The 13,415-nt window shown below is 41.2% G+C and overlaps 1 protein-coding gene across 1 annotated transcript in view; it reads left to right on the forward strand.

The window, feature by feature from the left end:
• pcdh7a (protocadherin 7a) overlaps positions 1–13,415 on the forward strand; it is a 49,641-nt gene that overhangs the window by 11,916 nt on the left and 24,310 nt on the right. The window lies entirely within an intron of this gene.

Raw genomic sequence — 13,415 nt, forward strand, 5'->3', positions numbered from 1 at the left:
AGCACCCTCAGCCTGTGAGGGTGTCGGTGCCCCTGCTGTCTAAATGTGCATGTATTAGCAGGATCTAACACAACGGACAATGAAGACAAACTCCCACTGAACGGCGGTATACGTAAATGTGCATCTTTCTGTTTGTATATGTGGGTAACCCCCCGAGGTGTTCAGAGGGTGGATGGCCGCAGAGGGAGTGGGCGAACAGTTGCCTCCAACAGGCTAATTGGGCATGCTATATTTCATTTTGTCTTGTCAATCGTTTCTTTTTCTTGGCTTTTCAATAAACGTGCATTCCTTGAGCAATGCATATGCAAAGCGAGTAAAAGCAGCCCCGAGATGATGCAAAGTCCGGCTTACAAATAAATACTGCATCAAGACCAGCGGAGTCCACCTTCCGCCCACACACGTAGGCCTCATCTATCATCTTAGATGCACTGACGCAGCATGGTCTCACAAGTCCAAGGGGAGTGCTGCTCTGAGTGATGCTTGAGTGACAGCTCAACCCTCTTAAAGGGCCAGCGTCTTGTTTGGGTGACTGACGGCTCGAGATTTATCCTCCCTGTGGTGAAAAAGTGCTGATGTGGTCATTAAAAGAAAACCAGAGGAGCTTCTTAGGCTAATCAATTCATACACAGGACCCGCTGATCCTGCTGAACACACACATGTGAAGGAGTGCGTACAAAATAATGCACACACACTTATGAGGTTAATCCATTACGGAGTCAATCCTCTTAATCTGCCTTTCCCAGGGTAAGAAAATGCTTACTGGGAGAGTTTTGGTCTTGATGCTTACGTGCACGCAAAACATGCCAGCACACTTTGAGGGACACACAGACACACAAACTGACAGCATAATGAATTATTGATCGTACGGAGTAATTAACTCCTCTGCAGCAGCCTTGGGTGCACCATCCACCATCCCGAGTCCACCGACAGAAGATCTCACACCCAGCCATTCCTTGTCCTGAAGTCTGTGGTTTCTTGTACATGTCTGAATTTGTTAACACAAACAGTTTCCACACGTAGGGTTGTGTTGGTGGGGGCCTGACTTTGTGCTCATGAATGCAATTGAGAGATAGACTCAGGGGCTCAAAGGTGGCCGGCCTGTTCTGAATGAGGGCAGCTGAGCCGTTGACAGAATTGGGAGTAGTAGGAGTGGTGGTAATTATAGGACATTACAAAGCAGTTTGATGCAGTCAACGAGATGGGAGGACAAAGTTTGGAGCAATTTTATTGCGTCAGTACAAAAGAAAAATCATCAAGTGATGTCAGCACGTTATGAGACCCATGAGGGAGCTCCAAATAATGAGTATAAAATGGCTGATAAAAAAACGATTGGGCATCCTGGATGAGGGGCTGGATTGCATCAGAAAAAAACATGGCAAAGCTGTCCGATCAGCGGCTTTTGCTCGGTAAATACCTCCAAAATCGCAGAGGCCAGAGGCACTTTGTTCTTGTGTTGTCCATCTGTCCCTGCCGTGCTTCTGAATGTAATATCTTACCTGGAGCAAATGTTGTTGCATCTGGTACAGACGTTTATTAAATGATGAACTGATGGCAGTTGGAGGATGAAGGTCAAGGGCACAGGATATTCACATTCAGTTTTTTTTTGGGGGGGGCAGTACCACTAAAATGATTTTTGCTGATAAACAAACAGAATAAAATGATGACATGCTGGCCAAAGCCCAACCAAACCCAGCAGCAATCATCAGATCAGACACTTTTTTTATCTGCATTGCGACCACATAAAGGAAATTAATACACAGTGTATGTTGCACAGGACAAAATAATATAAAAAACTTTTTTAAAAATTACCTTTATAAAGAAAAATTACTTAATTTCAATTGCCTGTCTCATCTTGCTACTAAAATAAGGGCCTCAAAATATTAGACACACTCATAAGGAGTTTACATCATCGTTCCATAACACTGCAGCTATGATAATAATTATATATCTAAATAAAATTAAAAAACCTGAGAATTATTTTAATCTTTATACAACTCATGTATCTAATTACATTGAAAAGGTTGGCAAGTTGTCAAGATAATGCCACATGATACTGGCACATGATTTGATTAATTCAAGACCACTTAACAAATGAGGAAATAGGTGAGCCATGAAAAAATGGCTAATGTTCTTTCAGTCGGTATTTTTTCATGCTTGTTGCAACATTTTTCAGTCAGTACCAAAAATATCCATTAAAAGTAGAAGATTGCATGATGGCTTCCGAGCAAATGGAGAGGGAGAGACAGAGAGACCGAGAGAGAGGGGGGTGAGAGCGGGAGGGGTAGGGGTGGAGGGGCCGGTTTGGGTGGCAGCCAAAGAGCGAGAGTGGACTGCTGAGATGTGGGTCATCAGGATACCCGGTGGCATCAGGACACATTAATGATCACAGCGGTCACATGGCACTGCAGTCAATATGGGCAAAGTGGCCTCGTTTTGCCCTCAAACCACTGGCACCACACACACACAAACACACGCACGCATACACACACGGGCCAACCATTCTTCCTGGCTAACGTCCACAATCATTTCTTAGCTTTGTCCATTCATTCATACGCCGTTTTCACATATTATTTTTCTTACTCTTCATATCACTTCACCTTGATAAATGCGTTTCACTCTATCGCAGCACTTTTTTTTTTTTTTCCTTTTTACCTCCAGTTCGACTTTCACCTTTGGCACTTGTTTTGTTCCCCCGCTGTAGCTGCCATATGCGTGGGCAGGCTACCTTTGTGCCGTCCCTCGGCCCGCGCTGACCTCGAATTGATCGACTCAGCGTTTTTGCCACTTCTTTTACAGTAGTGAGCATTTTCTCACTCAGAGTGTGTCCATCCAGAGGGCCACATAGGCATTATTGAACCAGGGACAAACATACACTCACGCGCACACACACGCACATCTAAGGGGTAATCAATGGCGCGCTAACAAGGCCAAGACTGCAGGTGGGTTGACAGTGCAGTTTTGAGTTCCTTAAATGACAAAACAGGAGAAGGTCATTGCTAGCTTCTCACCACATCAGGCCTCTCTGTGATTGGACAGGCCAAGGACAAACTTCGGAGATGAGTTTGCTGCGAATAATCCGGACAGTCTTGTTCATCTAATTGGACTGTATGGACGGATGTGGGTGAAGCGATTAGGTCTAAAGGATTATAAAATTGAAAAGCAGCTTTTCATTTCTGCAAAATCCCCTCAGGATTAAATATGATGAGCGTCTGTCATGGACTGACACCCGGACCGGCACGTCACTTGAGCACATCCGCACAGGCGCCCGCATTAAGGTCGAAGGGGTGAAGGCGCTGTCAGCCATGTAAGCGGGAAACGCGCAAGCCGCTCCTGTCCCTGTCTTCTTTCTGGCTCTTACACAGCCGCCGTAACCGACCCGTAACCCCCTGTCAGGATGATACCAAAACACTGACACATTCATTAAAGTCACGGTGAGTTCAGGGCACGCACTCGGCCGTACACTTTGCTGGGGCGGGGGTGGAGTCAGGTGGGAAGGTGAAGAGTTGAGAGCAAGCGAGTGGTAAGTAGGACAAGGTAAGCAAAGCGTAGGTCACCCAATGAGCCCCAACCGAAAATGCATGTAGTGACCTGGAGACAAAGGGTGAGAGGCGGAGAGGGTGATTGCGGGCTTGGTGCAGTCAGCACACATCAGGGTGGGAACATGAGCCACAAGTGTGGGAGAGGATTGGGAGAGAAGGTTGAAGAGAGGTTCAAATGGATCCAGATGCTTGTTTTTGTTCAGCGCCTTGTGAATATTGATTTACACTTGACTCATATGGGAACACAAGGGAATATTTTGGGTTGAAAGATGCCTCCACAGCTCTGTTGTTCTAAGAAAAGATTTACTCCAGCATTCTTCATCCCACGTTCACTCTTAAGGTCAGTTTAGAAATGGCGTGGACTAATTTGATTTATTGTTATAAAAAGAAAAAAAACGAGCTTTACACGAGTAATGAGATGTCCCAGACTAAGGGTGTGGTGGCCTTCTGCGTTGAGCAGATGGCGTCGTCTTTCTTCGCTGACTTTTTAAACTCAATTTTTTGATAGTGGCTGACAAAGTGAGGCGCATGTAGCTGCTGATAAAGAATATGGACACAATTGGTCATCGCACCTACAGGAAGTAAGACTAGAGGATTGCAGTTGGTTTAGACCTTCTAAAATTTGGGAATGTTTGTCCAGAAGATCATTTGTGAGGTCAGAGGTCACTCACAGAGTGCCGCACAGTTGCTTGCTCAAATTCACACCAAAAAAACGATGATATAGATACCGTATGTATCAATTGCTTTGTTGCCATAGCCACATTTCCAGACACTATAATGAATGGCAGTACAGATAAAAATAAGAAATATTAAAATTGACCTAATTTTTTGTAAATGTCTTCTGGATAAAAAGGACAACAGTAAATACAATCTATTTCCAGATATTTTTACACCATCAAGAAAAAGGGTTTTTCTCTAAACCCTTCCCACAACGCTCCCATTCCCTAATTTAGTAATTAATTCCCAACACTACATTGTCCATTATAATCTGAATTTGTGCAACAGCAGACGTTGGTTGCCACAGCTCTCCGCATCCACTTTAGAAATGGATGGAGTGCTGCTGCTGCTGCTGTGCTGCTTCTCACGCACATCATCATCATGTAAATCCACATGTCCTCCACGGGATATGAGGATTAGACCTCAAAAGGTTTTATTGAGGTATTTAGGTAAGGGTTAAGGCTACTTTATAGGCTTCGCAGAATGAAAGTCAGTGGTAAGTACTTGCTATAGATGACATTCAGTCACCACTGGCGAGTTGTTTCGGCGAGACAAAAAGCAAAAAAAAAAAAAAAAAAGAACATTGGAAGGCTTGCGGGTGTCTGAAAGAGCGAGAAGTGGTCTTTTTTTTTTTTCCTTCTCTCGTGCATCAAGGTCACCCTGGGCTGGAATGTTTTGGAATTGCAAGTTGAATGTCTGTCTAGTCTGTTGAGCACAGCAGATAAAACACACATGCTGATAATGTCACTGCGGTAGCGACTCCTCTCCTTGGCCTTTGTTTCAAGTTCTCTGAGAAAATGGCAAGAATGCGGGAATGTCATTCTCACTCACAGACAAGCTGAGGCATGGGATACGCACCGCAGACTCCGTTAGATGTGTGATTGCGACACACACACAGACACAAAGAGAACAGCCCAGTCCAACACGCTCTTATGAGTACATAATGGTGCATAATTACACACATCCATTCCTTATGCACATACTCCCCCCCTCCACCACAAAAGCTCTGATAAGAATGTGATGACACACAAGTCAGGATAAAAAGTTTTCCAGCTCTTACATCAGTTTCTCCTTCCATTCCCTCTGGATGGAAACACACGCTCACACACACACTCTTGTGCAGTGGAGTACACAAACAGATCTACATAGCAAGCACCACACGGAGATGCTGCCTTGTATTTGCTTTCTTCAAGGCGCTAATGCTTTAGTATGTATCTCTGCATTCAGCTTGTGTGCCTTACAGCATTAGCTTAATGGCTGTCTGGGGGGTTGAACAACATTGCCCAATATCTCTAAACAAAAGACAACCTCCCTCGCAGCGGACCGGGAATCAAAATAGTTTAGCCGGCCTGAGACTGGCATTCTCCTCCCACGCAAATGTCTCTTTAGTGCATTAAGTGTTGGTTTGAGAGAAAGAGATTTTGAATTGAACGAAACCAGTTGAAAGCAAGTTAAATAGCGTGGTGTCAGATGATGTCAAGTCAAAGTAAATGAGACTCATGTGAGGTTGTGGACGTTTGCTGACCCTGCCAGAATGTTGGATCAGATCGAGTGGGATTTTTGTGAGCCGGGTGATTTTCATTATTGTCTTTCGATGATCAACTTTGAGTTGCTGGAAAGAATCATTCCCACAGCTAGTTAAGTTGATTCTCACTCATTTGTTATTTTTCTGACAGAAAGATTAGAAAAAAATAACATATTCCCCAAAAGAATGAGCTGCTGGGAAAAGAACAGGCACAGAACAACAAAGGTGACTGGACGGACTTGCGATCACATTTACGGCAAGCCAGTCATGGTGATTTATCACAATAATACGGTTGAGGCCAAATGATTTGGTCATAACTCCAATTGGGTGCTCATGTACTGTGGTGCGTTTTTAAATCATATTTTACAGGATCCAACTTCAGAACTTCTGTAATTCAGTCATGGACACCAATAATGACAATTATGATTTTAGTCCGGTATATGCATGCAATTTGTTATTGATTATAATCCCACGAGTTTTAAATAGTGGGATTTGCAGGACTGACCTTCAAATTTTAAAGTGCTCAAAACAGAGATGATGGACAGCTTACATATACAGATCTACCATTTATTTATACATGGTAGGTGAACTTACACCTTGTTAGCAATATCTCACTCTATACCTCCTTGATGCCCATTCCAGAGCTTAGAGTTTAATCAACTTGCAGAAAGGAACAAAGAAGAGCAAATGGTGCACTCAGTCGGACAGTACATGCAAAAAGGTGATGGAAATAGTTATGCAAAACCTAAAAATAGCTTGAGGGTTGAATCGTGCAGTGCATTTGCACTCCGGGACCTTCAGTACATAAAGCGACTATTTTTGAAAACGGCGAAGAAAACAAGTCTACTTTTCAAGCCGTCTATTATGAATGACTGGCTGTTCTATAAACTGTACACCTGCACTCTCTGCTTCTGAACCCAAATGCTCTGTAAATCGGCCAGTAAAAGGGTGCTCTTTCCAATACCACCCCCCCCATGCTCTCCCACACAAGCACCCTCCCTTCGCCACATACACACAAAAACACTCCATCCACCGTCTGTCTTCCTTTTGATTGATCTCTGAGTTCCCTCAGAGTCTGTTCATTTCTCTTCATTGCTCTCCATCTGGATATCTGGAGCCATCTTTTAAAAACCTGTTTGTTTTTTTTTAATGACATCGAAGATTTTTTTTTTTAATACAGCTTAATGGCGTCTTTAAATATAACAAATGGCTTCTAACAATCCACCCACGCCCCCCTTCTGTTTTTAGGCAGTTGTTTAAGTCGGCCACACTGCTTTAATTTCTCTGATGAGATGAAGGAACAAAGGAGCAGGCCTTAAGTGGGAATATGAGTAAGATGCTGTATCTTTCTATTAATTTTTGCTACAGGCAAATCAGAGCACATTTCTCACCGGGTATCGGCTTATTAGATCTTGTGTGAGCGTGAAAGACTGGCTGTGGTAGAGCTCTAGTCCAAAGTCAATGTTGTAGCCGCGGGCTAAATGTAGCCATCTGTTTTAGAATTGTTAGTGGAAGATAGATAAATCGCAAGATCAAAATGGAGATAGAAGTGCAGTGCGGGTGTGTGAGGGGGGGGGGGCATATAGAAAATGAGTGGGAAAGACTCACAAACTGAGGAAGATGAGTGATGCTCGGTTTAGTTAGATTAAGAGATGAAATAAGATGACTTGGACAAAAACATAATTCGTCAGTGCAATGTGGAGTTGGGGCAGATGAAGCTATAAGCTGCTAAACAATCCAGCGATGGAATGAAAAAGATATCAGTAAGTGGGTCTAAGGTTAGTGAGGAGGGGGGACAGGGGTGGCTTAAGTCAGAAAGTAAGGCCACGTTGAATGAAGAAGGAATGAAAAGCTTTCTACCTGCAGTGTGGAGGTTACATAAATGTGAGTGGGCAGGCCTCGGCCTGCAATGATGTTCCAGATAGCGTTATTGACCCATGCCTTTCTTTGTCTACGGAAGCAGGTATTTATGAGTGGAAGTGGCCATGTCAATTGCACAACTTTCAGGTCATATTCTTCTCGTTACATGATTTTCTCTTTATACATACACCTTTTTTGGGGGAAAATGCAAAACATAATAATTTTATGCTTGGCAAGGTTATTAGGGTTAATAAAAACTAAAGGAAAAACTAAAACTAAAATTATTTTTTTTCAAGCAAAATAAAATAAAATGACAATTCAAAAGCAAAGCAAGAATGGCCATTTTTTTCAACTTTTTTTCCCAGCATTTACTATCATACATGAGCTTTTGGAGTTTACTTAATATGTATTTATTCTGGCATTACTGCGCGTCTGAAGGAAGTTCAGTCAGCCGTTTTGAGAAATGCCGTTTATTTTATTACTCAAATCTGGGACTGAGAATTTTACACTGAACGTCTTTTTAGAGTAAAAAGTACTCTACGAAAGTGTACCATTGCGATTCTATATTTTACTTCCAGTCAACCTGTTAGTCTCTTATGAAAATGGAAAAATTTCTGAGAATTTTAACAAGCGCTTGGCCCTAGTTCACCAGACCAATTTCAAAGCATTACAGCAAAGTCTGTACTTAATGGGTCAACACTGCACCGGTGCAAATCACCCGTGCATTATTTAAAAGTCTCTGTTCTCTTGTTTTGCAAATACACACAGATATTATGTAGATAGCCATTCACAGCCCTTAAGGTAAAAAGGGGGAAATGAAACCAACCAAAACAAAAACAAAAACAAAAAAAACACAGCAGTCTTATTGAATATCAGATGTGAGGTTATAACACAAACATGTTTTAATCAAAGTCATGCAAATGTAGCAGCCAAATTAGGGCTCCAGAGAGGTTTCCATGTGGATGAAACAGCAACCTTTAATCGTGGGGATGAAAGAATGCTTGACAAACGGAAATGCTATACCTGATGTATGGGCACAGACACACAAACACTTAGATGCATGAATGTAACACACGGTATCACACACAGTAAGATTAGAAGCGAGGATAGAGTGTTGACACTGATATTGCCTCACACACACACACACACGCACGCGCACCCCCTCTCTTTCTATCTCTCTTTCTGTCTCTCTCTCTCTCACCGGTCAGTCCCTTTTTGAAAGCCTGCATAAAGAAGCGGCTGTGATGCCGTGTTAACATGAAAGCTTTCATGGCTGTTAAAAAGAGCCGACTTTGATTAGAATGTGATTTGTGAGAGCGTTTTTAATGCTGGCCGCTGCTGACGACGTTGCTTTTAAATCCAGCGAAGCCGTAGTAGGGCAGCCTTCTGTCAAAAAATGTTGAATCACATATTTCACCTCCACATCTTTTTGTGAATCTTAGACAAGTCTACGGGAACAGCTTTACATGGTCACACTTTCAGGAAATTACAACTATAAAGCTCTTTCAAGAGTGATCAAACGCCTTATTTGAAATCATGGAGTACACACTGCTAATTGAATATCAAACGGGGTTGCTATTATTTCCGTGTTCATCTGAATACTCACCGAGTTTCAGGAAACAATGTCGCTTTCTCATTATCACTGGGAATTATGAATCATTCTTACTACAGAGAAAAAGAATGTAAAGTGATACCTGGATTCATTCTGAGACCAATTCAATTTACTTCGAAAACAAGAAAATAATTTTTTCCTATTGAAATGAACTTAAATATTATTTCATCCCAGCACGCAAAACATGATTTTTTTTTTTTAATGTGTTATAATACTATACTACTGTACGCCAAGCCAACATTAAATGCACAAACTCATTTCGGTAAGGCGAGTCCATCACAACAGCCGCTCGTCCGATTAAGCCACCATAAGTGTTGAATAGATTTGTTTTTGGAGGATTGTATATTTACAAACTCCTCATACACTTCAAACAAACTGCTAAAACAAAAAAAATCGCTGTTGTCTTTGCACTTTTGAGACCGTGTGGTCGTGTCCATGTCACACTCTTCTTCTCTGATGAACATTACAGCTTCTGGTTTGAAAGGCACTGGTGAGGTGATGTCTGCCATCCTGTGGTTAACACTGGTATTACATGTTTCAATAGCTCAGCAGGCATAAACATCTTTTTTCTCCAAAATTTATCGAGGGCCAAAGCTATGTTTACATTTACAATTTACAGTAAAAAGAACATTCACATGAACATACTTGCTGAAGTAGTTCAATGTACGTTTTTACTGGATGGAACTGAAAAAAAAGGTTTTCAACTTAAAATGGGCACATGGAGACTGCCTTCCAAGCCTGAACCGTGTGTCTCCTACCGTATCACACACATGCACACACACTAAAACATGCACACGTCAGTTGTTTTCCATATATATTAACGATGATGGTTAATAATAAGTAATAACTAAGTAATAATAATAATAATAATAATAATAATAATAATGCATTCAATGAACTGATTCCTTCAATGATTCGAATTTTGATGCATGCTGTTTGCTGTCTGCCTGTGTCTGAATCAAATCCACCAAAATCACATTACACCGGCTGCGGCAAAACTTAGACCTGGTTTAACTTGGTCTGAAGTCTAGTCTACTTTCCGTCACAAAATGATCAGGCGCGCCAGAACGCCCAGCAAGGGGGAACGCGGTCTGCTAAATTCCATAACTTGGTAAATGAGATTTGCCCCTGCACGAAAATGAAGATGTGCTAGTTCTTATGCCAAGTGTGCCGTGCGCTGTCTACACAAAAAAGGGCCCTATGTGTTTTCTCAGTATCATGGACAGTTCAAAATTGACATAATCCAGAGAAACATTTTACTTCATTCCTCACAGAAACAACGACATGTTTGGTGCTTTATGAGCAGCCTTGGAACTTTCTGCAATCACTCCCCTGCACTCAGCAGCACTATGTTTTATGTAGCCAACAACATAATGACCGCTCACGCAATTATTTTAGACAGACACAACGAATGTTGTGCAATGTTTTGCTTGGAAAGTTCACCCTGGGAAGACTAAGGCTAACCTTCTTTATGTAAGCCATGTGTGAGACCCTCAGGCAAGTGTGGCCCTTGTTTGTCGGACCCTCCACATGGATGGTGCCTATGGGCCAAGTATGTAGAGATATTTGTAGTTTAGCATTATTTGTGTCAATCACATGAAGATGGAATGTGAGAGTGTCATCACTGTGAGACAGTATATTGTATACCCAAAACATAACCATTAAAAACCCTCAACATGGAACTTTCACCTTATATTATAAATAATGCTTATGAATGGTGTTACTGCACGCTCAATGAAAATAAATATCTGGAATGAAAAGTCTCCAGTGGCAACAGGGCCAGCTGTGACTGATTGGAGGTAGGGATAGGGTTCCAATTAAATTGTTACTCTAAATGCAGCCAACATTCAGCAGCCCGATGATTTTCATTCACAGGCTCGCGTCTTGCACAGAAAATCAATTTCCAATTTCCAATATCCCGGAGTGAGTCACTTCCACAATTTGAAAGCTCCACAAGTGAGATTATGAATAGGATGCAGCACAAAGACCCGTAACGAATGATTGGAAAGGCTAATAAAAGTAAACAATGTATGCTTTCTCCATTTTTCATCCTGATAAAATATCTGCCTTTGTTGTGCTGAAAGATTATTTTCTCTGAACCAACAGGATCTCACCTAACCAAATCAGTGCATCGGTCAGTGGGGTTCTATTCTAACTAATGCATTAACCCAAATATATTTGTTTGCAACTGGCGGTGATATTTGTTAAACTTGGGTCATCATTATCGTCCATATTTTTGATTAGCAGTATTTGCTGCACAATAAACTCCTGCTGTTGTGGTTGTCATGCTGTGTTAGTGGGGCAGGCGCAGCAGGCAACTGACTGAATGCTGTGCCAGACACTGTATAAATTACAAATAACAAGTAAATAATCTGATTTGTTTTCTGGCCGTTGCTGTTTCAGACATACTGTTTTCCCAGGCTTGGGCAGTGGCGGCATTACGAGTAGCAACGTTACTAGTTTAACTACTTTTGGGTGGTCACCATGGTCATACCTTAACAAAGTCATGCTACCAATCAAGTCCTCATCGAACAAATGTGCCTGTCAGAAAGCTTCCTTCAACATATAATATGTCCAACACAAATTTACGACACATATTCGAATGTTTCAGAAAGTTAAAACAACAACTGACATCAAAACTCAATCAGCAAACATCAACTGCTAACATCGCGCTAGCTAGCCCCGTAATATGAGAAGACACATGAAACCACATTGGAAAATAAAACTGCGTTATTTTACATAGAAATATTATTTGTGCAGATGATTTTGTTTATCACGGTAGTTTGGTGTTTAAGAAAAAAATATTTGATTTGGTTTAAGTACTTTTGACAATTTTATTGATGCTTAGCTAAATTGGTACAAAGTTTATTGTTGAATAACAGGCAACCACTGAGGGTGCTAGAAACAGTTTATGAACCAATTAATTAACTAGGAAAATGATTGTCAGATTATAATTTACTAACCTCCTAAAATAGTTTATGTGGTCACTGCTCTTGTTTTTTTTTTTTGTTTGTTTGTTATTTTAATTCAACAAATCTGCTCCACAAAATGAGATGAAATTTAATGGACATACAGTTTTTTTGTTTCAATTTTTTTTACATTTCTAGTAAAAATTGCACCATCCAGCTATAAATTATGAATTTCAAATTCTGAAAAGTTTATTTTTACCATCGTCAAAACAACAAAATAACCAGCATTGCTTTGTTTACTTGCCTCCCTCATGAAAGTAATTTGTTGAATGTTTTTTTCCCTCTCTTTATTCAAAAATCAATTAACATTTCTCATGCACAAAATATGCAGATCTAAATTTTTAGGTTGACAGATAAACTAGTCTGGATCTGGGTATCTACAAAGATGACAATTTGGTGCTAATCCAAATTCGGCCTTGGCAGAGAGCCACACACTGAGTGCCAATTTCATTTCATTTTGCTAGCATTCGTTAGCATAATTATGCAAAACTATAGAGCTGATTCTCATAAAACTTTGAGCAAAGGTTGAGGATTGTGCCAGGAAGAATCCATTTGATTTTGGTCTCAACACCCAATGACGATAATATCTCCATGTTTATTCACTTGTATTGTGAATTCATACTGCTGGCAAAAGAGAACATTTTTGCAGGATATTGTAAGGCAAGAGTGAATAATAAGAATAGGTCATTAGTTTTTAGTGTTCACCTGTAGGTACGATATGGAACATATAATACATTCTGCCCTAGCATAACTATCGCACTACAGAGAACGTGGAATAATTTGTATTTTTAAACATTATCTTCCAATGCCAGAAGTCGCATATTAATCAGTCCAACTCCTCAGCGAAAGTCTCGGCTCAGCGTCGAATGCGACAGAAGACGTAATTTCTTAATGCCCAACTGTAATTTTCAAAGGCAATTGCGAAACTGGAGCCAAAGTAGCAAAATGTGATGTAAGGTTATTGATGGGATTGGGCTGAATCCTCCCCTGCCTTCTCATTAACTCGCCTCTTTCCCTTCTTCTTCCGCCGTTCGATGGCCCGGCTGTGCGCTATCTGTCTCTGGTGTATCGAATGGCACGTGCACGCGAACCACCATACACATCAACACACATCAATGCACACACACGCGCATGCAAGAAGTCTGTGTGCATACCAAAAGCATATTTCATAGCTCAAAGAAATTGAAAGCCAT

The sequence above is a fragment of the Idiotropiscis lumnitzeri genome, chromosome 8 (assembly GCF_059441095.1).
Source record: "Idiotropiscis lumnitzeri isolate Australia: NSW breed Sydney's pygmy pipehorse chromosome 8, RoL_Ilum_1.0, whole genome shotgun sequence".
NCBI lineage: Eukaryota > Metazoa > Chordata > Actinopteri > Syngnathiformes > Syngnathidae > Idiotropiscis > Idiotropiscis lumnitzeri.